At 41.2% G+C, this 25,623-nt stretch overlaps 1 protein-coding gene across 1 annotated transcript in view; it reads left to right on the top strand.

Annotated features, from left to right (window-relative positions):
• Positions 1-25,623, top strand: part of WWTR1 (WW domain containing transcription regulator 1) — a 77,520-nt gene that overhangs the window by 23,713 nt on the left and 28,184 nt on the right. The gene's annotated exons all lie outside the window — the stretch shown is intronic.

Below are 25,623 nucleotides of genomic sequence, written 5' to 3'. Positions count from 1 at the left end.
TTTCAGTGCATCTAAGAGCTGCAGCTTTAGAAGGTACAAGCATGACTTCTCCAGAAGAAGAAAGTACCATCTTGGATATGCTCTGCTTTATCTTGCTGCAGATGACCACTTCTTGCTTGCCCTGAAGTCAGTGGATGTTCTGTCATTCGCTTCAGTAGGGATACGACGGGGGAGTTCAGTAGAACAGCCATGTGTAGATTATATCCTTAATAAAAATATTAAGCATTTGTTTAATGGGTTAATAAGAGTTGGTGGGTTTGGCTCTCACTAAGCAAAATATTGACAAATCAGTTGGAGTGTTGGGTTAAAGTCCACAATATCTGACACCTGAGAGAAAACAGCTGATCCCCGTCTGGAGGGATTTTTGCTTTGTCGAACAATGAAAGAGAAGTGTAAGTATTCATCAGAAATTGTTCATGTAGCTGCTCACAGACAGACAAAAGTAAGCCAGTGCTACATAATATAGAGGGTAATTAATTGATTTCCATAACTGCTGGAGAATACTCTCCAGCTCTTGCTGTGGGGAGGGTGCTTTGTTGCAGGAGTTTGGCCCAGCTCCTCTCTTCCTCCCCCTGTTCCTTTCTGCTGATGGCAGGTGGGACTGCGGAAGTGGGTTTAGTTTTGAAGAACTGAACAGTACGTATGACACAGTCTTTTTTAGGTACATCACAGTTGCCAAAAAGAAAGGGTCCTCTATCGTACAAGATACAGAGAATACATCATGCGTGAAAATCACTTGTTCTGGAAATAACCACCGTTATTTCTCTGACCACAGAGTTGTAACTGCATGGTTGGACTGAAATTCGAAGTGTATTGCTTTCTGCCAAAGACACCATTCTCTTGCTGGGGTTTTGTAGTTTGTAGTCCCTTCCAGAATTAGTCCTTGAAGCTGATGCACTTCAGCGAGGCATGCGAAGTTCTCGTCTGCTTAGGCAGTGTTTCATGCTCTGTGGATTTAGCAAACTAACTGCCTGCTTGAAATACAGCAGTAAATGAGTTGTGCAGTCATGGCCATGCAGGACTCAGTGAAGTTTAATTTTCCTTGCTGCAAGGTGTAGTGAATAACTCTTACTGATCTTCAGCTTATTACACTGTGAAGATGCTTGCTGGCCTTTTAAGCCTTTTCTACAAACTGGATGGCTAGTAGCTCACTTCTTTAGAAATAGAAACCAGACATGCATTCTACATGAAAAAAGATCAGGTGGACTTGAAACTTGTGTATAGCTTGCAAGCGATCTAGTGCCCAAGCAATTATGACTTCTCAACCCATCTTTTTTTTTTTTTCACCCTCCTGTGTCATTCATGTTTATAGTAACCAGGCCCATTAACCTGATTTTTTCTATGAAACTTCCTGCTGCTTTTTTAGGTCCAGTTTTTATTTCCCTGTGCAACCTTTATTTTGACCCCTTTATTTTGACAGCTAAAGCTGTCTTTAGTTACAGTCTTGCATAATATTTCCCTGGCTTGTTGACTCATTCACTACACAGGATGAAAAGTTCAGTTAGTAAACATCTAGGTACTTTACTTCATCTGCTTTCATGTGTTCTCATACCTTACTGACTGCACACCACTGACCTTGTTCTGAAGTCAGAAATACTATCTTCTCTTTGGAGTTTCTGTGGTGCCCTTTGGTGAGCTGTGCCAGTCCTATGGATAGCCTTGTAAACTTTCCCGATCTGTTCAGTCATTTTCCTAGTTATGAGAGATTGCCTGTGAAACAATGACTAGATCTGTACTTTTCCTCCAGCTTTGAAGTTCCAAATGTGTCTCTAGTAAAATAGAAAAGGAATTAATAATCCGGCTGTCTGCTTTGTGCGCACAGTCAGGCAACTGTATACTTAAAAATTCCTAATTTAAGGTAACATTTAATTGTGGGTGACAAAGCTGTCTTGTAAATTACAGGCACAAAATAGTGTTTTATTTTTCAGCTGAGTCTTTCAAAGCTAAGCTCTGTAACTGGGTGACTTGCAGAATGTTTATTAAGTCTAGGGGTTCCCTGCAGAAGCTGCTACATGTAATGCTTATTTCACATTGAACATGAAAAAAAAGTCTGTGGTTGGTTGGTTGGTTTCTTTTTCCCTCCATATGTTCAGCTTTGGTAGAAAAACACGCCCTTGTCTGGTTTTGAAGACGTCTGTAAGAAATGACTTAGAGTGTAATATTGTGGGGTTTTGTCTGTTTGTGTCTAGTATGTTCATACTTTTAGAGTATTGTTGCAGTGTTTCCAGAGGGCATACAGAAAACCGTGGTGGGAACAATAATCATATGGAAATACTAAGTTGTTATTTGTCTCAGGTCATTTATTGACCTTCATGTCTTCATTCCATGAGTCTGGAAGGCCCAGAGAAGATCAATGGCTTCACGCTTGCCCTGGATCAGGAGTTTGTGGCAGCAGAAAGCAATTAGTTGCCGTGAGAAACAAACACCAGTTCTGGTGTCTTTCCCATGCTTGTCTGTTTTTATTTATATGCTTTATGTCAACAAATCAGTACATAAGACGGTATTATATGATGCAGTCTGTCTAACGGGATTTAGCGTAAGTACTGACACTGACTTCAGTGGAAATAACAGCACAATAATATCCTTGGTAGTGGAAGATACTGTGACGTTGGAAAGTAGAAAATAAAGCACGTACTGTCGGTTGAACCCAGTACATGAGTAAGATGAGAGAGTATTTTAGAAGTGAAGTGTAGAAAACAATTTTTCCCCTCCTTTCTGGTGGTTCAGTTGGCAGTGGCCTACAGGCTGCCCCTCAAGTTACTTATATTCTGCCTCTTAGAATCATAGAATCATCGAATCGTTGAGGTTGGAAAAAGACCTTTAAGATCATCCAGTCCAACCATTAACCTAACACTACCAAGGGCACCACTGGACCAATTAAGGGGAGACTAGCAATTTCATGTTTCCTGGCTTGGTAGCCCTTGTTCAGCTGTTACTTGGTTCCCTCCCTGGCAGGAGCAGCGCGCCACTCTTCGGTTAGGTCTTCATTCCCGCTGCTGGTTTTACTAACGGAGATAAGGGGCTGATAAGCAGCCAGGCATCAAAGTGGCCTCCCACCCCTCTTGGTCTGGTATGACCCCTGATGCAGAGGCTGGTTGATGAGATAAGGAGTTAGCTCCATTTGATTCCCTGCCCTGGCTTCATTATATGCAAGAACAAAGACGACTACGCAAAGCTGTCTCTGTCAAGGACAGCAATGTCACTACCCTCTGACTTCATCAGTGGTGTAGTCGTGGCTTTAGGGGCATATATCTGATGTACATCTCGGGTCACAATTCAGTTGTACCCAAAGAAAAAGACTCTGTGATTTTGTTTTGGCTGATAGAAGCTGAACTGAAAACAAAAATACAGGATGATTGCTCTTACCTCTCCAGCAGGTAGTAAGCCGATTACTTGCATTATTATAAATTACGAAAGTGCCAACATATGGTTAAATTTTACCAGCTAAATTTTTAAGTAGGACTGCTTTATTCCTCTCCTCTGAACACAGTATACCTATAAAACATCACAAATCTTCATTAAGATGACAGAGCTCTTAATTTGCATTCTGACAAAGTTTCTTTTGCCTCCTAGTAGTTTATTTTTGGTCAAGGGTTCATTTTCATTTACTATTTCACTGAATTTGGATATTACAAATTCTTTGCCTTTTTTTTTTTTTTTTTTTTTTGAAGACCACAAAGGATTTTAAGGCTTTGAACTCAATAAAATACAGTCTATCAAAAATATTTACAGTGTGAAATTGTAAAGGAGGGCAACAAAGGTGGTCAAAGGAGTAGAGGACATGACTTGTGAGGAGCAGCTAGGGTGCTAGGTTTGTGCAGCTTGGAGGAGACCGAGGGCTGACCACATTGCTGTGCGCAGCTTCCTCTGCGGGGAGCGCAGCCGGAGGTGCCGATCGCTTCTCCCGGGTGTCTGGCGGTAGGACGCAAGGGGATGGCTTAAAGAGTGTCAGGGGAAGTTCGGTTTGGATAGCAGGAAAAAGTTCTGCACTGAGAGGGTGGTCAAACACTGGAACAAGCTCCCCAGGGAAGTGGTCATGGCCCCACAACTCTCAGATACCTGGTTTAACTTCTGGTTGCCCTGTGTGGAGTCAGGAGTTGGACTTGGTTATCCTCAGGGGTCCCTTCCAGCTCAGGATATTCTATGTTTCTGTGAAATAATTCTGCATTTATTTAGTAAGAAGTCCAACTGAAATACAGGGAGACTGTTCTTCAGGTAAGAATCTGGTCTAAAATACTTCATTCCTACTAGATTTTAAAGATCAGATTTTAGATACCAGATTTTAAATGGTTTATGAAATTTTACAGCATTCTATGACTCTGCCTTTTCGTTGTTTTTTCAATCAATGTCAGCATTTTTCGTAGCTATGGTACAGCATTCTAATATTAAAAAAATAGTCACGCCTTTTCTGAGGGTAGCAAGCCTCTTTCTCTTCCCCCTGCCCCGGAATTATATTTGTTAGTCAGGTTTAGTGTGTAGGTTAAACATTACCTGATCAGTCACTCTCTTTTGCATTACTAAATAAATAGGCTTAGGGCCTGCATCTAAACTGCTAATAATGTAGCTAATATGTGCTGCTTCAATATCACAGCACTATTCCTTATAAATACAGCACAGTGTATTCCTTTGAAATGTATGCAGCTTCTCATACTTGTACCAGTAATCCTCAAAAAAGCGTGCGCTTGTACCTCTAATTGAACAGTGCACCCCATTGTAAATCGGTGAGATGCACCTACGTTGTTAAATGTCTGATATTTTTGTACATTATTCTCAGCTTAAGGGAAGTCTTGCTTGTCCACATTGGTACTTAAATTTTAAAAAGACAGATTTCCTTTCAAATAGACTACGTTTGATCGGAATATTACTACAGTGTCAGAATTGACAGCAATTCCTTATGTTCAGCTAAATCTTATTTGAAATTCTGGACTCATTTTAAAATTCTCAAATTACGTACGGAGAGCAGCAATGCATAACTGTCACCCTTCCTCAGCTAAGGTCAACTGTCAGCTACCAGACATTGTTTCTTTATTTTGGAAAGGTTTTGTTTGGGCAAAGACCTGGTCTCTTAACCAGATCCTGCTTTTCATCTGTTTTTCATGGCAAACGATCACATTTCCCAACCATTTGCAAACAGTGACTGTCTGGCAGGATTTCCTGGATACACAGTAGTTTGAGATTGTAAAAGGCCAACTTTCTGAACTGTAGTGATTAGTATGGTTATTTGTACTGCCTTTTTGTCCATGGGAACTAATCAGCTCATCATAGGGAAGGTAGAAATTGGGTGCAAGAAGAATTCATCTGCTAGCTAATCACCTCCACCATGAACCGTACAGAACAAAAAGTTTAAATAGGACACCTCCTGACCTTTGTGTACTAAAACTTTCTGAAGAGCTGGAACCAATATTTTGGGAGTCAAAGTTTTGTAAGAAACTCCTGAAAAAGTTACTTAAAACCTGATCCCATTTTTGTCTAATAGAGCATGAGGTACTGAGGACTTTGCAGTGCATAACCCACGAGTTAAAGTTATGTGAGCAGAAGGCAGCAGATAGCCAGTGCTGGTTGTGAAAAGAACCATTTCTTTATTAAACTTTTTCTAATATTCTAAGCTGACCTTCAAAATTCAAAGCAAGGAGGTTATACAAACATGTAAACCCACAGACGCTATGAGAAATTCGACCAATTTTAATTTGTTTCCTGTGAGTCAATTCACTGAAAGAAGTGGTGGGATTTTTCTCGTGTGCATGTGTAAGAGATTGAACCCTTCAAAGTTTTCCTATGTTCCGAGACAACCCCCTAAATGGGTAATATGGAATAGTAGGGAAGATGCTGATGCAAGACAGGTTTTGTCATTATTTTCATAGAGTCCATCAGATGTTTCTTAAGGTCCTGAAAGCGAGGTGGTTTTTTGAGTAGCAGGAGTCCTAATGGATTTCTTAATCTTACAGGGAAGAGGAAAGAGCTATGCTCCATTTTCCTCAGCATACATTAGTTGATTTTGGTTGATCGCTTATCTTTTCCTCACCTTATGAAGACTTATGAAGAGGACAACATTCTGTTCTACCTCTTGTCTGTTAAAAATTATGTTTATCCTGAATAGTCTTTTGTCCTTACTGTATTCTCAGTGATAAAAATGGTCCAAATAGAGGAAGTAAGATGAAGTCCTGATCCATTCAAGTTCATGGGCATCTCAGTATTAGTTTAAATGAAGCAGATTTTCTTCCATTGAATTTATTTTACAGAGGAAAAGTCAAAGGCATCCTGACCTCTTTCTCTGCCCACATTGTCCGGAGTATTTTTTCCCCTGTATGAATGAGATCTGAAAGTTGGGGACATACACACACACGACACAATCTGGTTAGCTGGTTGCTTTTTAAATACGTATGGATCCTCCACCCCTCTGGCTATGATTGCCTCCAAGAATGTCATCTGTCTGCAGTTTCCACTGCCTGGCAGGCGAGTTAGTACGGACCCTGGTGTGGGCAGGGTTCTCAAACGTTGCGAGAATGCTTGGGCAGTACAACTGTTTCAAGTAACCACATTTCCACATCCTTGTGTACATATTACACATTATAAAAGAAATTTAGAAGTGTTTATTTAACTTCAGACACATAGGCTTGAAAGAATGCTGCTTATTCTGCACCATAAAACACTGAAAGGAGAGTAGGGACTGAAAAATGGAGTTTGATGGTTAGATAAGCAGCATGAGGCACAGATTCTTTCTTATCCCTCTAAGCGATTCCATACTACTTATACAAGCATCACTCCCCGTGAAATCAGTAGAAGATTTGCTTCCACAAGCAGCAGGCAATCTTGTAATGCAACTGTGAGCTGCCCTTTTTTCAGTGTCTGTTTCTTTCATTAAATAAATCTGCAAAATAAAAGTGTGATGCATTGCATCACTGGCAAGTTGATAAAACTTCAGTACTTACAGTTAACAGTCATGAAGTTGTTCCTGACAATTTTTCAATAACAAATTATTTTCTAAAATAGCGAGAGATTTGAGGGGCTTGAAATTTAAAATAATTCTAGCTACCTTGTAGCTGCTATTGTGGTAGATAAATATACATCCAAAGTAATTTTATTCACCTGAATACTTATATCTGTGATACTATGAATGAAGCTTGTTGCCTTAACATTATTTTTAATTTCTTATGTTGTAACTAAATCATAGGAGAAAATGCTTTTGCCAAAGTAATTTTGGCAAACAAGTTAAAGTCTTATTGACAAGATGTAAATCTTGGTCTGAAGAATTAGGGATTTGGGGCTTTGAGGAAAAATAAAAAATATATTTTAGGATCTAGTTTGGCTCTGCATGTCTGTTGTGCTGTTGGCATTTGTATTAAAATATAAAGATGGCTGCCTGTAAAGTTCAGAGAGCAGAAGCTATTTTGACTTTTTTTTGGAGCTTAATAAATGTACTGACCTGAAAGTTGAGGTTGTGAGAATGATCTCTGAATGAGCGTTGCAGTACCAGGAACTGCTTTGCACAAATGTGATTTTGAGCCAGAGTGCTCAATTTCCAGTGAAGGAGAATTGTCTGTTTGGGAAATATATTCCTCAAGCCAATTCATGTTATCGTTTGGAAACTCTGACCAAGCAGAACTGGAAAAAGAGAGTTTGTCATAGGAAAAAGTTGCAACAACTGCTGTGCATTTCTGGAAAGGAATTCTAGAGACTGTGGTAACACCATTTTGTTGTCTTTTTAAGAAATGCTGGTCCCTGTATGATATCAAAACCTGCAGGTAGACAGGATTGCAGATGTGTCTGCTTTTGGAGTAGAAAATAATTTATTTCTGCAACAATAACCTTTTAGAAAAGTGTGCCTGAATATATCGCAATGATCTGAAGCTCTTGACAGTTATTCTTCCAATTACAAAGAGAAAACAGTATATGGCAGTTAGTTCAATAGCAAGCACAAATAGCAGAATTTTATTGGTATTACAATAATGAGTTCAACCCTATTAATTCTCTGATAAAAAGGGCACCAGTACTAGAAAAAAAATCCCATTTTTTTTACGCACATGCAAAATGTACAGTGCTCTGGAAACATTAATGGTGATTTTCTGACAGACTCAGAAAGCAAAACATGAAATAAAAATCTAGACTGCAGAAGAGAATTCTGGGACCAAACTCTGCAGTGTCATACATTTCTCTGCCTCTGGCTAATGCAGTGGGATATGACTTTAAAAGAGAATTTTTCTGTAACTTCATGGGGATTTTATGTCCTTTTTTGTTCTGGGTTGTTTGTCTCTCCTACTACCTGTTCTTGCCCGGGGAAGATTTTTATTATTTCCCTATAAGGGATTTCTGCATAGTTGAAGGGGGAGGTCTTGCTTGTTTATTTATTTTTACTGGAATGTAGAATACATTAAAATAATAACAGCTTGTCTAGAAATGCCATCTTGGTGGTAAAAGAATATTTATTAGATTAGGCTGCTTCTCCCTTTCTTGTTACAAGACAGCACCATTTTATATTTCATGTATGTAAACCCTGATTGTTCATAAATATGGTCACTTTTGACATGGCTTTTATATTGGGAAATAGAGGCATTTGCAACAAAACCTGATTATAGCCTTCTAGCTCAAGTGGAGGACAGTTAATTATTTTTCATTCTGTAACCCATTTAACGATTTTGTGACTTCGTGAATCTGAAAATGTCATGTATGTCTCACAAAGGAATATTTTGTCTTCAGATTATTACATTTTCCCCAAACATGGTTTTAATAGGATCATTAATATGCCTCTTTAAATAGGAATGCTACAGGCACTCATCAAGTAAACAAATGCATTAATGCCATTATATATTGTATACATTAAAAAATCCCATAAGAATGTTCTATATAATAGTTTCATTCAGTACCTTTTTTTCTTCCTCTCAGGAATTGGGATTTCATCCAAATTCTAAAGGTTAAGTTGTCAATAGTACTCAAAGGGTGTTTTGTTTCCATTTGTATAACTAGTTTAATGTTTTTTAAGTCCTCAGCGTATACCAACAATGGAATCAGTCAGTTACAGGGAAGCTTAGCAGGACAAAGTTCTCTTCACAGTAGCAAATAATGCTGAAACTAATTCAGGAAAAGAGCAACTCTCTTCACTGAAGAAGTTATTTTAATTAGTACTTAGCATAGGATAATAAATATTCAAATACTTGTGTAGTGTTCCAGCTTCAAGATCAGAAATTACGATGAACATGCAGTAGGAGAACAAAGTCCATGGTTCAATGAGTTTAATAATTACATTGTGTCTCCTTGTTAAAGCTTCATGAAATTTTCATGAAACATTATCGGTGTCTGAAAAAGCAAGTGCCGTGAATTTTATGAGCTAAACCTGCAGGTTGAAATACTGTAGATAGTCACTTGAACCTGCTAAAGTAATGAATAGTTGAACTATTGACTGTTAGTTATTAATTTCTGCACTTTCAAAGGAGAAGTGATTGAGAGATACTGGGTTTTATATGTGTTTGTGTGCTTTTAGTGATATAACGAAAGATAAAATCTTATTCTTTCCAGCTGTTGAACAGTATAAATGAAAGGAATAGCATGCAGCTTTAAGCACTTCCGCCTAATGGGTATTTTCTCTTCATATGTATATACTGTGCGCATGATCTTCTGCAAAAATATTATTAACATTTTGGCTTTGAATAAGGCAGATGTTTTTGCTTTCCCAATTAACAGTGAATAATGTCAGCAGATAATTAAAATTCTGAAGCTAGAAAATAATACTTAACAGCTGTTCTGGCTGCCTACCACCAGTTGTTTCAAGGATGTCGGTAGGGGCCACCCGGCTTGCTGTGCAGCAGCTGTAAGCATGGGCTAGCTACACGAGCTTGTTACGTGCCAGTGGGTGCTTCGGGAGAGCCCTGAGAACAGGCAAACGTCTTCCATTTAAGAGAGGGAAGCTGCAAAAGTTCTTCATGCTAATAATCTAGTAAAGTTTGTTGATGTCTATTTTTGGTATAAAATGAAAATATCGCTGTAGATTTCCATTAATCTTTCCCGTTCTTCCCTCCTCTGTTAGAAATCACAGACCACAAGTGAATATGAAACAGACTGAAGCTAACCCAGCCATCTCCAGTTCAAGCTGTTCTGGCTTCAGGGTGCTGCTGAAAGGAGCCGCCTGGCCCTGCCCTCCTGTTTCCAAACCTTCTTCTCTGTTTCATTTTGACTAGCAGTCATGGGGCTGCAGCGTCAGTCAGATCAATCTGATAATCTAGCTGAAATAATCAGCAAGCTGTGTTTCCGTAGGTTCGACAAGTTGACCAAGGCGTGCGTTCATTTCACCTTGCCTCCACATGCCTGTTGGGACTGTGTGCTGGCTTTGGCTGGGGCAGAGTTAATTTTCTTCACAGCAGCTAGTACGGGGCTGGGTTTTGAGTTTGTGCTGGAAACAGCGCTGATAACACAGAGATGCTTTCGTGCCTGCTGAGCAGCGCTCACACGCAGCCAAGGCCTTTCTGCCTCTCACCCCACCCAGCACAAGGGTTTGGGAGGGGACACGGCCGGGACAGCTGAGCCCAGCTGCCCCCAGGGATATTCCATACCATCGGGCGCCATGCTCAGCGTATGGAGCTGGGGGAAGGAGGAGGAAGGGGGGACATCCGGAGCCATGGCGCTTGTCTTCCCAAGTCGCCGTTACGCGTGCTGGAGCCCGGCTTTCCTGGGGATGGCTGAGCACCCGCCTGCCCATGGGAAGCAGGGAGTGAATTCCTTGCTTTGCTTTGCCTGTGTGCACGGCTTTTGCTTTCCCTATTCAGGACTGCCATTTTTACCCATTTGCTAAAAATATTTTTGTGAATTTTTGTGTCTTCACAAGATAACCTAAAGAAAGGCTCTACTCCTTCATCTTCTCTTCATCTGTTTTAGTGCTCGCTGTATGAAAATGGATTTTTATCTTGATTTAACTGCATGAAAGGGTGTATGTGAGAGAAAGAACACCCTGACCTATGCTACCCGCCCCCCCTTCCCCGCGATTTCTAAATATGCCAGGCACTCACAGATACGGCTGAAGGCACTGGATGTTGTGTTTTGAACACAAAAGCAATACCTCTTTTGTAAGGTCAGGGCCTAGATGTTTCAAAGTGCTCCCTGAAATTACTGGATACTTCTAAATACATTGTACTCCTGACCTATAAAAAGGGGACAGCCTTGCAAAACTGAATGGAAATCTCTGAAGTTGCAGTGTGATGATTTACTTAGTATCTTTTAAAGACTGTTTATGACATCTGTCACTAGAAGAGTTTGAGAATTTTGCAGTAAATACGGGATGAAGCTGAATATTTACTTCTTAAGAAAATACTTAATAGCATGTCAGTAACTGAGCCTTTGAATAATTCAGTCAAACGCACTTAGTAAGTAAAGCAGGCACTCTCTGGAAAAATGGTGTGTGATTATTATCATTAACAGTGGTATCACAATGCGCAACTATGAGAGGACCAAAAGAAGACAACACTGAGTATGTTATTTTGGTTCATTGTATTAAACTTTTTACATTCCTTTTTTTGTGTGTGTAATATAAACATAAGCTAAAAGAAAAGGCTAAGACAACTGCAAACCTACTGCAATTGATGCTTTGTCTGCACAGTCTGGCATGTAAACTGTCTATGCCAATAAAGATTTTTCTCCAAACGTTCTGTATGGGCTCATGCCAGAGTGAAGCTCATTGTTGTTAACAAGATGTGATTCAGATCATAATTTAACTCCATCCCATTTCCACTTAAGTTTGCATTTAACAGAGCTGTGAAGGAGTGACAAGCCATTAAAATTGGGCTATCCTACTGAAATTATGGCATGATCTTCAAGCTTTACATTTTTAAGAGACGTAACTGTCTCTTACACGTTTGGAAGGTAGTTCGCACACTGTGGGGACTGTTGGCAGTCTACTTAATGAGTTGTAGTTACCAAATGCACAGGTGGGTGCATGATGTTAGGACACGGTGCTGTAGTTTCTGTAAAGCCTTTTCATGTTGTGATGAGAGGCAGAACTTTGTTCTTGAAATTTTCCAGTCTGTGGTGAGAGAAGGGGCAAAGAAGCGTGGCAAAGGGAGAGGAATCCAACTGCATGCTACAGGCAGAACAGCGTATTCTCATAGAGTTACTGAACCACGTCCTGCCCTTCTTTCGTGCATGTAATGGCCATGGAGAAGACAGAATATTTGCAAAGAAATAGAAACTGTTTGTATATATACATTACAATATATCCAATACTAACGGGTCTTTTTTTTTAAACTAAAGCTACTTGAAGTTGAGAATTAATTAACCTGTTAGTATTTTGTTAATAACTGAGTGCTTAATGGAGGATTCTTACAAAGGAGCACTCACCAATTCTCTTTCAATATCCAAGGGAGCACATAGCATATGTACAGTTTTCCTCCTGGAGACAATCTAAAATGTTTCTCACTTACCTTTTTTAATGAACAATAAATTCCTCCCTCTTTCAGGATTAGAAAGATGATGGCAGTAACTGAAGTGCATCCCCAGGCCTGCAGCAGCAGCAGGTGCTGGTGTGAGGTGAGCTTGGTAAGACGCGGGGCAGTGCTAAGGGCGACGGCTGTGTGCGGTCTGGCGAGGAGGAGTTTGGCTAGTTGTGGCACCCCGCAGCCAGTCCTCCCACTGGTTCCAGCAGCTGCCATAAGCTGCTGTGAATTACCGCTTAATTATAGCATTTCCTTGATCCTCTTCATCCCCTCCAGGGATTCCTGGCCCCACCCTTGATCAAGCTGACCGCCGTAAGGCAAGGCATTCCTGGTGGTACTGCGGCGGCACTGCTGCTGCTGGCATCCTTAGGGAGCTGCTGGTGTTCCCCTAGCAAACAGTGGGTTTGGAGGGTTCTAAACACACCGATAAATGTAACTGCTGTTGGTACGCATTTAAAAATACTCATTTGTGAGTTAACTTTTTACCCAAACTGGTAGTTTTATTTTTCTGTACATGGTGGGTCTTACCTTTCTCCTATTAAAGTTTCCTAGGAACAGACACTAGGCCGGGAAATCATTTTGAAGTGTGTGAGGAAATAAGATCAAAGGTTTTCAAAAGAAAAAAAGGATATTTTTTTATGCACAGTAATCTTTTTCATCCTAATTGTTACATGGGGCTCAGTACTTGTGTGCTTTTTTTTCTATTTACCTTAGAGGGGTAAAGTCATACCTCTGAAAGTCACTTTGTGTGATTTTTGGGGGGTGAATTGGAATCTTGTGAGGTGTTTTTTTTTTTTTAAATAACTTACGACTGTACTAAGTAGATTTCATTTCTTTAGATTCTAGTGGTGGTTTTTGAATTCTCTGTTTAATGACAGTATTGGTTCTGTGATCTTTCCTTTCATGCTTATTCACTTGCGTGATGTCAAAGATCCAGTACAGTGAAGGACCTTCACAGCCCTTACCCTGTGTTTTTAGCACAAAACAATAGTGTATTGTCTGTATATACACACAAATTCCATTAATTTCTGTGGGAGTTGGACACATACACGTAGGGTAATTGTTTCTAAAGCTAAAAATAATTTCCATTCAATTAATATCTTAGGTTTGCTAACCTGTGACTGTAAGGCATAAAGTTCATTTTAAAAAGAGTAATAGAGATAAGATTTTGAAGAAGTTGATGATACTAGACTTTTACAAATGAACAAGATTCTGTGAGACTAGTGAAGCAGTTCTCAAGAAATATGTTTTAAAAAATCATGACTTCACACTCCAGTTGAGTTCATTTAGCGTTTGAAAATCTCAAAGTACTGTGTAGTTTAACTGGTAGGAGGGGTAGACTGGCTTTTCAAAATGTTGGTTTCATCTACATTACCATGATAAAATCAGTGAGTTAATTTCACTACCCTTACACTTTCTTTTTTAATGCTATATAACTCCACCTGGCAAGGAGTAACTGTGACATGAAAAAATGGCAAGGCTTAAAATAAATGTCACTTGAAGTGAACAGCAGGTGGAAAAATAGGTTTTACAATATCTTTAACAATGCTGTATTTAGAAAAAAGGCTATAAAATTTGTACTGCATGGAGCCTGGAAGAAGCATTTTTTTAAAATATTCAGCATGTAGTAAAGCCCAGGGAGTGGAAAGAAAATTTCTTGTAAATAGCTTTTATGTGAAAACTGTTTTGGAGCTAGACACATATTTATGTATCTGATGTCTCTAACAGTCAGTGAAAACCAAACCAGACTCTTCCAAACTCATTATCTGTGAACAGCCTGAATCGACTGTTCCCCAGCTCGCTCAGATTGAACAGAGGTTGTGAAAAGCTAGCCAGGGTTTATAGTCCAAGAAAAAGAATCTTCGTTCTGACCACTGAGAATACAAGATGTACACTGCTTTTTTTTTAACCTTTCTGAAGTAATTTAGCAAGAAGCTGAGATTTTTTTGTTTGTTTGTTTATTTCTGCTTCTTAGTAAGGGTATTTCCTTTCTCTCTGATCTACAGCACTGCTCACCAAACTCCCACATCTGTTTGGCTGTTTCCCTTTTAGTAGGTAGGATCTTTAAAACGACCTACAGTAAATGCCATGTAAAGCTGATTTTGTGCAGTTGTGAAGTCAAATCCTAGTGAAAGGAACTGGAGTGTGCAATAAGTTCAAAAGTAGAGCAAAGGAGAAAGTATTTAAGAGTATTTAAGAATTGTGAGGGTGCTCACAAGGCAAAGCTATATAGGATGTTTCTTTCAATGGAAAGAGTTGCAAAAGAACCCCCTAAAATCTAACGCCTTGTCTGCTTGAGACAAATTGAAGAGAGAGAGAGATCGAGCCAAAGCTAGGTAAGCAAAGGACATGGGGAGGGGAATTAAATTATGAGGTAGTGTGAAATTGGCTGGGTCAAGTGCATTGACAGTTCTAAAATGAGAAGTCATTTTGAACTGAACCTGGAATAACAGAAAACCAGTGAACTGTTTGCAGATGGGACTGATGTGGTAAAAGATACTGTTGTATAAAAGGTGCTGGGAAAGATGAAAGCAAGCTGCTCTATTTGAATACTCTTCTGTAGGAGAGGAAATGAGGGACTGCCTCAGCGGTGGCTTACTGTCTGCCCTCAGGCAGTTGACAGGTTTTTTTAGAGATGCATGAATGTACCAGGGCTGATGTGTACAGTAAAAAACTGGCATTTATTGTTTAGTGCAAACAAAGATATGGCTAGTAGGTACCACCATAATTAATGAGTGTGCTAACACACATTATTTCGCAGTTGGTGTATGCAAGATGAAGTCTTGATTTACTCTTGATACTGTTTATTTTTTTAAATATAAATGTAGTGTATGAATCTTTTCCCAGACCAGTAGTTGTTGAGTATTTGAATTAGACTGAAGGAGTTCACTCTTGATTCTTTTTTTCACATAAATGGGTTTATGTGCATTCAGGAGCACATAGAAACACACATCTATTTAGCAATTGCCCGTTATGCTGTGAGGTTAGTCCTCTAAGCTACTTTTGGGCAGGGAGTGAGTGCCTAAAGATCTGAGGGGCTCGGTATCCTCAACAGGCCCTGGCTTGTCTTGTATAGGAAATGACAACAGCAATAGGAATAGCACAGGTTCCTTTCATCTCTGCCGTAAGTCACCTTACTAGATTATAAAAGGTAGTTGCTGAAAAATAGGTGAGAGGACTTGGCATGTTTAAAGGTAAGCAAATGCAACTGCCTGAGCCTAGTTACCTCCTTGTTCGGGGTTCCTTTTAACCCACTTGATTTTGTGCATCTGGATTGGAGTGCAGCCCCACAAAAGTGGGGCGTATCTGAAGGAGGGGGGCGGCGAGCTGCGCTGGGAGCGCACGGGTGGATGTCCAGGGACGGTGCGGTCTCGTGGCAGAACAGCTGCTGGGGGGAGATGACGCAGGGCTCTGCTGAAGGCCTTATCCCTGGAAAGCGTGACGGTTTATGTAGCCCAGTGTGACAGTCCACGAGGAAACGTGTGAAGAGTTCCTGCCTTGACCAATCACTCCCACTTTTGTACCAACCCTTAAGTTGTGCTAAATTGATCCAATATATTAATAATTACTTCGATTAGGTCTGTTTTTAATCTGGACTGCTTTGCTGATTTGCGTTGCTGTCCATAGCCTAAACCAGTTGTACAGCTGAACTGAGGAGGTGGCAGAAGATGGGAATGAGCAAGGTGCAGAACCAGCTGTGACACTGTGTTTGGCCTCACGAAGTGTGCTGCAAAACAAGTGATAACTTTGAACTCCACTGAATCTTTTATGTTTTGAAGAGCTGAATGCTTAGCACCCTTGTGAATTCGGCCCCTACACAGATGAAGGCATTAACAAAAATAAATGTGAGTTTTTCTTTATTTCCACTACTTGTCTTCAGGCTGTGCTGGGGCAGTGCTGAACCAGTGGTCACGGTGAAGGCGGGCTGCTTGTGTGGGCTGGGGTGGGTCATGGTCGCTCAAGAATCCCAGGCCAGCTGACTTGTGATACTAATGGTTGCTTGCATCAGGATTAGAGGGGGCCAAAATTACTAGCTCCTGCTCGGGGGAGAGAACCCACCTTGCCTTGTGAGAGGGGACCCTCCTTGAGAGCATGGTCGAGGCCGCTGGCAGGGCAGGAGGGGAGAAGCTGTTCCTGTAGTTACTGGGAGCATCTCTGGTTTGTGTCAATAGATTGTTTATACCAGCATGATTTAAAGTTTCTGAGGCACTGAAGGCTGATACACAATTTCTCTTTTGCTGCTAGATCCTTCATGATAATGGTTACTGAAATGCTGTGTGGCTTGGCTCTGGCTGTAGTTTTACCAGAAATTGCACTGCAGTACTGTGAGCAAGCTCACACAATAGACTGGGATGTTGTGGCCCCAAGGTAATTTTCTTAAATTTAAAAAAGTTTCCATTTGTATAAAAGTGCATCTGCCACACCACGCAGTGTCAAAGCACTGTGAGTGGACTCTGACTTGAGACAAGCTTCCTTTTTGTCCCTTTTTTGTTTACGAGGAACAAAGGCACGGAGAGAAAAAGTTGGGCAATGACTTGGCTCTGCTTGCAGAGATGTAAACAGATTTCCCAATGTTTAGCAATGGTGGTGTAGCCGGAAGCGGGTGGCTGGCGCTGCTCCAGCCCGGGGTGAGCTGTCGCCGTTCGGAGCAGTTTGTGAGTCAGAACATGAGGGCTGCTGGGGCTCATGAGTCACCGGCTTCCCACTTGCCCCGAAGCTGCTGTGCTTTGATGTGGCTCAGTCGCAAAATCCACTCTCTCGGTCCCTACGATAAAGGGCCCATACAAGTACTACAGCCTTAGCCAAACTCTTAAGTTTGTGTTATTTCAGGTGAGAGCGCGCTTACGGAACAATGTATTTCAAATCAGTTCCTTCTCCTCAATTCCCCCTAAACCTTTTTGGATGAATAGATCTGAATTGCCTAATACCAGAAAGAAAAAATGGTCTGAAAATAGAACGCGCTGAGATACATTTGTTGTTGGAGTTAGTACAAGCAGAGAGAGAATTAGTGTACTTCATGCTGCTGCTTGCTAATTTAAACTAACTGAGCTGTCTTGGCATGGCTGCAGTGGAAGTCAGGGATTAGAGCCTAGCAGTTAAAAAATGCAGTACACAGCAATAGCACAAATTGTGAAGGACATTGACATTTCAAATTGGGAAGCAGACACCAAACAGGAAGCATCTAACAAAAGCCTAAGGTACAACAGGTAGGACAGAATCAAAAAGTCCTAGTAAAATAGTTGTTTAGATCCGAGCTTTGCTTTAATTTTTTTCTGATGAGGGGCCACCATTAGGATACAATTTACCACTTACTGAGCTTGTGCATCGTAGGACGTTACGGGTGTGAATGCCGTGATTTGGGCAGCTTGGGGGCAGCGTTTATAATAGCATGTTCTGTGTCATACTGACAGATACTTGGTGTACCTCATTTGAGTTGTAAATATTTAACTTCACATCATTTCAGTGGGAACAGTATTAGCCCCCAGCTAAGTGTTCTTGAAAATCTTATTTTCAAAATTTCTTGTTCACTTACAAAGACCCCCTGTTAGTCTCATCTGTGATGCAGATATAGAAGTTTAAATGAATGTCTCTTCTTTCCTACCCTGCGTATTTATGAATGAAGTCCTTGTTGAGGAATGGTCTGCTCTGATACTAGGATTGATAATAAGAAGAAATGCAAACATTGCTTCTGAAAAACTTGAAAGTGAGAATTTGAATAGATATTTTGGGGCTGCTTTGTCATGTGTTTGAACATTCTTCAAATAAGAGTCTTATAAAAACAAGTCGTAAAAGTTCGTTCTGTTTCTACATAGCCATTCTCTCTACTTCGTAGTGAAGCTTCAATATTATAGATTAGGCAAGATATTTTTAAAGTTTGAGGCTCCTTCTCTTTGGGTTCGTACACATGTAATGGTGATATCTACTTGTCTCAGTGATCCCAAAAGTTAAATGCTTAATCTTTGTCCAGTACCAGTGTAAAGCTCAGATGTTGGGAGAAGTAAAAATTTTACTTCCAAGTGGGTCACCCATGTAGTACGGTTTAGCAATGAAGGCAAGATTTCTAGCCTGTGTACTTGCCCTTGTCTGAAGCTTTGTTTTCTGTCTCATTGTTGGAGGCTATGTGATGTATGCCAAGAAGAAAATCCTTCTGGGATTAGTAGTTCTGGAAATAATAAAACAAGGAACAGATGGATTGATACAATCCCAGATAAGGATATTTAGGGGTTCTCTCCATAGTGTTTTTCTTTCTTGTGTATAGATACACATTTCAGAGCTGAATAAATGGTCTTCATTACAATGAAATTTCACATGTATGAGCAAAATTATTTTTTTCCAGGGGTGAAATAAACAGTGGTAAAAGGGTGTGGTTTCACAATCAGAAATGCTGCTTTTCCGCCATTAAGGCTCTGAATTGCCTCTCCCTTCCTCATGCGACTATACAGCTGGGTTGGATGAGAGTCCAGCAAAACAGAACTGGCAAAACAGAAAAGAGCCAGAAATTAGTATTAGCCATAAGGGTTTGCTTAGCCTGATCTGGCGGACCGCACAACTGCGGGATCACTGCTGCCAGCCGAAGAAGAGGGGTGGGAAGACATGGCTGGGGACGTGTGACTCCCCCTCTCAGCGGCGGCATGGCTTGGGTCATCCTCAGCCAGTCGTGAAATCGCAGCTTTGGTCTGACTTACTCTAACCGTGGACTGTGTCATACTTTTTAAAAAAAGCCCGGTCCTATGGAGAGCTAAATGCTGCTTTTACGCCTGCTCGCTGTGGCTGGCTCTGATCTGGCTGCTCAACACAGTGTGCATTACTGAACCTTTGTAGCAGGGTTGTGAGCAGGAGCCGCCTGCCATTTGGTGATTGTAGACCAGTAAATGCCTTTGAATTGATTTTGATGACGAAGGGCCTGAATTTTAGGACAGCATTCTGCATTTTAGTGTTTGAAATCCACCTGTAATGTTTAATCTTTTACCCATTGGCCTTTCAGGAAAAAGAGGATGTTCTGAATTGAATTCTGTCAGTTCTGATACGCAGGAGGCTGTAAGAATCTAAAAAAGGCTAATTTCTATCACTGCTACATTTACGTTATTCTCCTGTCTAAATAAAAAGATACTGGGCCAAAATCTGTTACCCTAGTATAAATGTAATGCATTTAAGTGAATGAACTGGTACCTGTCTCTGCAAAGGTTTCACAGAGCCTTTTCTGATACCTTGTGGAAGTAAAGGGGGGGTATTCACATAAACAGTGGAAGTCAGGGGTGGCAGGGGGAGGCTTCTCTGGCTAGAAACCAAGCCCTTTATTTTAGAATCTTAGTGCTGATTTTAGCGAATTGTTGGGTTTTCCATTCTACTATATTAAGTCGTTAAATAAGCATTGTCTAATGTTTAACAGCCTTTTCCTTAATAACTGGATAAAACCAAATCGGTTTAATGGTCATAGTAATAAATTCTAGTAACAACCAGCCATTACTTGATCTTGAATCATAATATCAATGCCATATTTGAGGGTTCTGTTTCAGACACTCTGTCTGCATGTTTTTTTAATGAAGAGGAGATGTTTGTACACTGCCAGGGTGGCACCAAGAAGGGCAAGCAAGGCCACTCGTGGATCCTGGCTATGGCTGCTGAGAAGTTATCATGTTTACACAGAAAATTCCTGTGGTTTGTTTGGTTTTGTTTTGTTTTAAATGCAGTTGCATTCTTCAAGATCTATGATCCTCTACATTTTTTGATCAATTTTTCATTTCGTCTGTAAGTTAAGAAGCATTGCTAAATGGTTGTCGTTTTGCTTCTCACATGTGTAATTAAAGTACAGATTGTTTTCTCTATAAAAAGGATAAAAGAGATTTTGAACAAAAGCAGTATTAGTTTTCAGCTAGAGTTTCATGACTGGTTGCTTTGCATAGCAATTTGCAGAACATTTTTATCTTTTCATATGAGGACTTCTATCTGAGAAGAGGCTTTATGAATTTGTTAAAACTTGATTGAATATTTCTAATTTGCAACTCATTTCAAATGAAAAAGGAGAAAATCTGCAAGACAATAAAGGTAAATCCTAGAAAGACATTAACTTAGAAAATACTTCCTTGTTTCTTGGTTCTAGATTATGTGTTCATGTTTTGTGCTGGCTTAATGCTGACTGCCTCACTGTGTTGATAACTAAGAAAAGGCACATACTTCAGGGAAAGCAAATGGCAGAGCTCTTCCTTGGAATCCTTCGTAGGCAGGATATTTTAAGTGGGCATATTTCAAAAAAACCAAGAAAAGGATGGAGAATTGTCTCAGGTAAAATGTGGAAAAAAGCTCCTTTATAGAAAGAACTACTACTATTAATTTGGTGATCAGAAACCAAGTGTTTGAACAGGGAGAGTTATGCCAAATGTGTTTCTAAAAGAGTAAATATTGCTTGACTCTCTGGCTTTTAAAGTATATTGAGGGTAATATTAACATAGTACTATTGTTAAGGTTTTTTCAAAGTTATTATTTGGACAAGATTTTGCTGAGCTGATGATAATGTTTACTGTCAGCACTATATAAACTGTATTGCTGAAGAATATTTTTAATTACTTCTGTTACCTAAACCCTATATGATTTAAATTTTTTCATAGTTTCAGTAAAGTAAAACCAATGACCCTATATTAAAAGTGCAAGACAAAAAAATTAATAGTTATTGTAATAGACTGCCAACTGCAACAAAGCATTCCTGCTACCATGCTCTTTCCTAAATATCTGCAATGCTGTGAATCTGTGCAAAATGAAAAGGGTATGACCTACTTTCCACTGGCATCTGTAGCAAAACTTCTGGTGAATTCAGTGTTTCAGGATCAAGGCCTAAATGACAAATTCCATATTTTGATCAATGTCTACTTTCACTACTTGCTGACCTATTTTGCAAAGAATAGCAGATTATTTTTGCTTTTCTCTACACTGCATTTTGCATAAAGTAATAACAGCATGGAGATACTTAGGTATAAAATATTTTGAGTTAAAAACTAATACCCTTCAATGCTTACATGTAAGTAAATGTCAAATGCAGAAAAAGAAGGTAGCAAGGAAGGAACACTGCGAGAACCAATGTGTGCTCCAGTGGTTCGCAAACTTCAGTTTATAAGTTTCCTGGTCATCTGAGTGTCTTGCGCAGGTTTCTTAATTCCATTTTTCCTAGGAGATAAAGGCCCTTTCTCTTGCATGCATCCCTGAACATGGTATTTCAGAACCTCTTGAAGATGCCTCTTCAAGACTAGAGAAGTGAAGCTCTTCACTGAGCATAGAGTCATGGAATCGCAGAACAGTTTGGGTTGGAAGGGACCTCTAGAGGCCATCCAGTCCAACCCCCCTGCCCTGAGCAGGGACAGCTTCTTCTGCTAGGTCAGGGTGCTCAGAGCCCCATCCAACCTGACCCTGAATGTTTCCAGTGGGTCATCTACCACCTCTCTGGGCAACCTGTGCCACTGTTTCACCACCCTCACTGTGAAAAATTTCTTCCTTATATCTAGTCCGAATCTTCCCTCTTTTAGTTTAAAACCATTACCCCTTGTCCTATTGCAACAGGCCCTACTAAAACGTTTGACCCCATCTTTCTTATAAGCCCCCTTTAAGTACTGAAAGGCTGCAATAAGGGCTCCCCAGAGCCTTCTCTTCCTGAGGCTGAACAACCCCAACTCTCTCAGCCTTTCTTCATAGGAGAAGGGTTCCATCCCTCTGATCATTTTTGTGGCCCTTCGCTGGACCCACTCCAACAGGTCCATGTGACAGTCCATTTATTCAGCAGGAGGTAATGCAGGAACAAAATACAGATGTTTTGAAGTCAACACTATCTATCTTTGGGCTACTGAATAGAATAGAATAGTTCAGTTGGAAGGGACCTACGACGATCATCTGCCTCTTAAACACTGGCACGCATGGGGCATCAACCACCTCTCTAGGAAGCCTGTTCCAGTGTTTGACCACCCTCTCAATAAAGAAATGCTTCCTAATGTCCAGTCTGAACCTCCCCTGATGTCGTTTTGAACCATTCCCAAGCGTCCTGTCGCAGGGTCCCGAGGAGAAGAGCTCAGCACCTCCCTCTCCACATCCCCTCCTCAGGAAGCTGCAGAGAGCGATGAGGTCGCCCCTCAGCCCCCTTCTCTCCAAACGAGAAAAACCCAGAGTCCTCGGCCACTCCTCACAGGACATGCCTTCCAGCCCTGTCACCAGCAAAAAACCATGAACATCAAACTTTATTTTGAGATAAGTTTCACAGAGACGGTGGGTGGTGCAGAGCTCCTGTTGCCCACAGCTATGGGGAGCTTCCAGCTGCCTGTAGGGCCGTGACGGGGTGCAGAGACGGTGGGTGGTGCGGAGCTCCTTTTGTCTGTGGCTACAGAGAGCTTCAGGCTGCTTGCACGACCACAGCGGGGTACAGAGATGGTGGGTGGTGCAGAGCTCCCTTTGTCCATGGCTACAAGGAGGTTCCAGCTGCCTGTAGGACCATGACGGGGTACAGAGATGGTGGGTGGTGCAGAGCTCCCTTTGTCCACAGCTACAGGGAGCTTCCAGCTGCCTGTAGGGCCGTAACAGGGTACAGACTAGGGCTATATATGTTTCCTTATCTTTAGGTCAATGTTGTTGTTGCAACACTCTCCAACTGAGTAGTAGAGGCAGAGGACAGGTCTGTCCCGTGATCTGGTCATGTCCCTGTCCAGGGATGTGGCTGTCAAAGACAGGAGCATCAAAGAACAGAGCAGCCACCCCCTGTTGCCATGGGGCAGCCCCTGCCTCCCTGCCCGCGGCTCTCCCAGCCTCACGTCAAGGCTGTCCAACCCGTGTCTCCCTGACAGACAGGAGACGCCCGTCCTGGCCCAAACATGTCACCAACTGCACTGCAATGTTGGCCACCACCAGTGTTTTCCCCACTGTGACCTGGATGCTAGGGCTGGTGCCAGGAGCTCCTGTGCAGCCCAGCCCTTGGCTACCTGGGGAAAAAGGGTGCATGGCTTTGCCATGGCTGCGGGGAGCTCCCAGCTCCCTGTAAGACCACAACGGGCTGTGGCTTGGGGCTGTCTTACCCGTCCTGCAGCGCGCTGGCAGCTCTCGGGCTGAGTGTTGGAGGAGGGAGAGGGCAGGAATGTGCCATGGTCTGGTCGCATCCCTGTCCAGGTGTCCGGCTGTAATAGGCAGGAGAAGCCACACCCGAGGAGCAGCCACCCTCCACCACCATGGGCAGCCCCTGTCCATCCCTCCCCTGCCCTCTCCTCTCAGCCCTTGTTCACCTGGCTACTTGGCTGCCGGCCTGGTCTGGCCAGCCCATTTTATACCCGTCCTGGGCCACCCATGTCACCAGCAATTCTCCTGTGACACCGCCACCATCAGTGTTCTGTCTGCTGGGACGGCGCTGGTTCTAGGCGCTGGTGGCTGGCAGCCGTGACACAGCCGTGACATTACCAGGGCTGGTGCCTGGAGTTAGTGCTGTGTCACTGTGTCATAGTTATTATCTTCCACCGTTCAGGCAAGATGACACAAATAATAAAAATATAAATAAATGAAATAACAGCTGACAATACTGGGGTGGGAAATCAGGTCAACAACTTAACGAACAGGACCTCAGCAAAGGTTAGAAATGAACTAACACCAGCAAGTCCTACCCGCTGCCCAATTTTAAAGATTTGTGTGGTACTTGCTGCTGAGATTTGTGGGTTTGAAGACAATTCTGGAAGAAAAATGCTTGTTCTGTTGACTGAAGGTAGTATTTCACACCTTTGGAATTAAAGCCATGTCCAGTGCCAAACGCTGCACCCGTGAGCAGCTGACAGTGCTGAGCATGGTGCAGCGTGAACTGCAAGGCTCGCGTCTTTCTTTCCCTTAAACAAACCAAAGATTTTGCCAGGGGCTGTCTTGTGCTACACACTTCAGTTGGACACTAGAGTGAAATGCATGAATTAGCTCCGTCTGCTTGGGTCACTGCAGGCTGTTGCATACAGCCTCTTCAGTTGACAGGACCAGAGGCCATGGGCACAAACTGAAACACAGGAGATTGCCTCTGAACATCTGAAAACACTATTTTACTGTGAGGGTGACTGAGCGCCGTACTGGGTAGACTTGTTCTCTTTTCTCAGATAGTTAAAATGAAGGATCCTCAAAATCTTAAGTACAAACTCACATGCACAACTCTGCATGTGTTCATAGCTCTCACCTGAATCAAAAAATGAGTGGTCGTATTTTGTTGTCTTTTAATGACCATGAAATGTGAGAATGTTACTGCTGAAAGGAACTTTGATAATAAAACAGAATTTTGCAGTTGACCATTTTGGTATTCTCGTGTGTCTTTTTGTTAAGAGCACCTCCTGGTATTCCTCATTGTACGTAATTGGCAGGTCTAGTTAAAGGTTTCGGGTTTGTAGTTAGAGTGAGGAATACATTCAAAGAAGTTACAGATTGCTTAATACAACTGACTTCATAAATGCTTTAACTTGTGCTTCAAGTTTTCCTAAGAGGAATTTGTGCTTTTAGAGATGAACATTACAGGGAAAAAGTCTGATTTAATTTTAACCTTTTTGCTTAAATTTTACAGTGTTTATATGTAAAAAAAAGTTTTAAAGTGAGAAATGTGGTTTCATCCCATTTAGGCACAATTAGGACTTAACAGAAAGCATTGCCCAACTTACTGCTATAGCAGCATCTTTCATTCAGAATGACATTTCTTAATTTTGGAAAAAGATGATTTAACTGAACTGGATACAAGAACTCTTATACTTGAAAAGTAAGAGTAAGAAGAAGAAAAGCTAAAATATAATAAAGGTTTACAGTGAGGGGAGAATAAAGTGTTTTAATGCTAGGGAGAAGCAATGGTGGGTGGTTTCGTTGTGAATGATAAACAAATACTCTGGAAGCTATGAAGAAAGAAAGTGACAGCTTAGAGGCTGAGTTTTAGACAAGCATTGAAGTGAAAGTGTGATCTTCCGTTACAGTTTTGGAATTGTACATTAAATGTAAAATATTAGGAAGAGAAAATGGCTATGGGCTAAATAAAGACCGTGTTGCCTTTTTCCGTTCTATAAAAAATGGTTCAGGTTCTTTTTGTTTTTTGCTGCTTGTAGTTCGCATTATTTTTGGTAATTTCAGAGACTTACTGTAATGAGTTTGGACATGGTAACATTACAACAGACGGAAACTTGCTTGTGAAATACTACTGGTAATCCGCCGAGTCTGAAGCTGTGGAGTGGTCACGGCAGTA

This window comes from Pelecanus crispus, chromosome 9 (genome assembly GCF_030463565.1).
Source record: "Pelecanus crispus isolate bPelCri1 chromosome 9, bPelCri1.pri, whole genome shotgun sequence".
Taxonomy (NCBI): Eukaryota; Metazoa; Chordata; class Aves; order Pelecaniformes; family Pelecanidae; genus Pelecanus; species Pelecanus crispus.
This window is presented reverse-complemented; position numbering and strand designations above follow the sequence as displayed.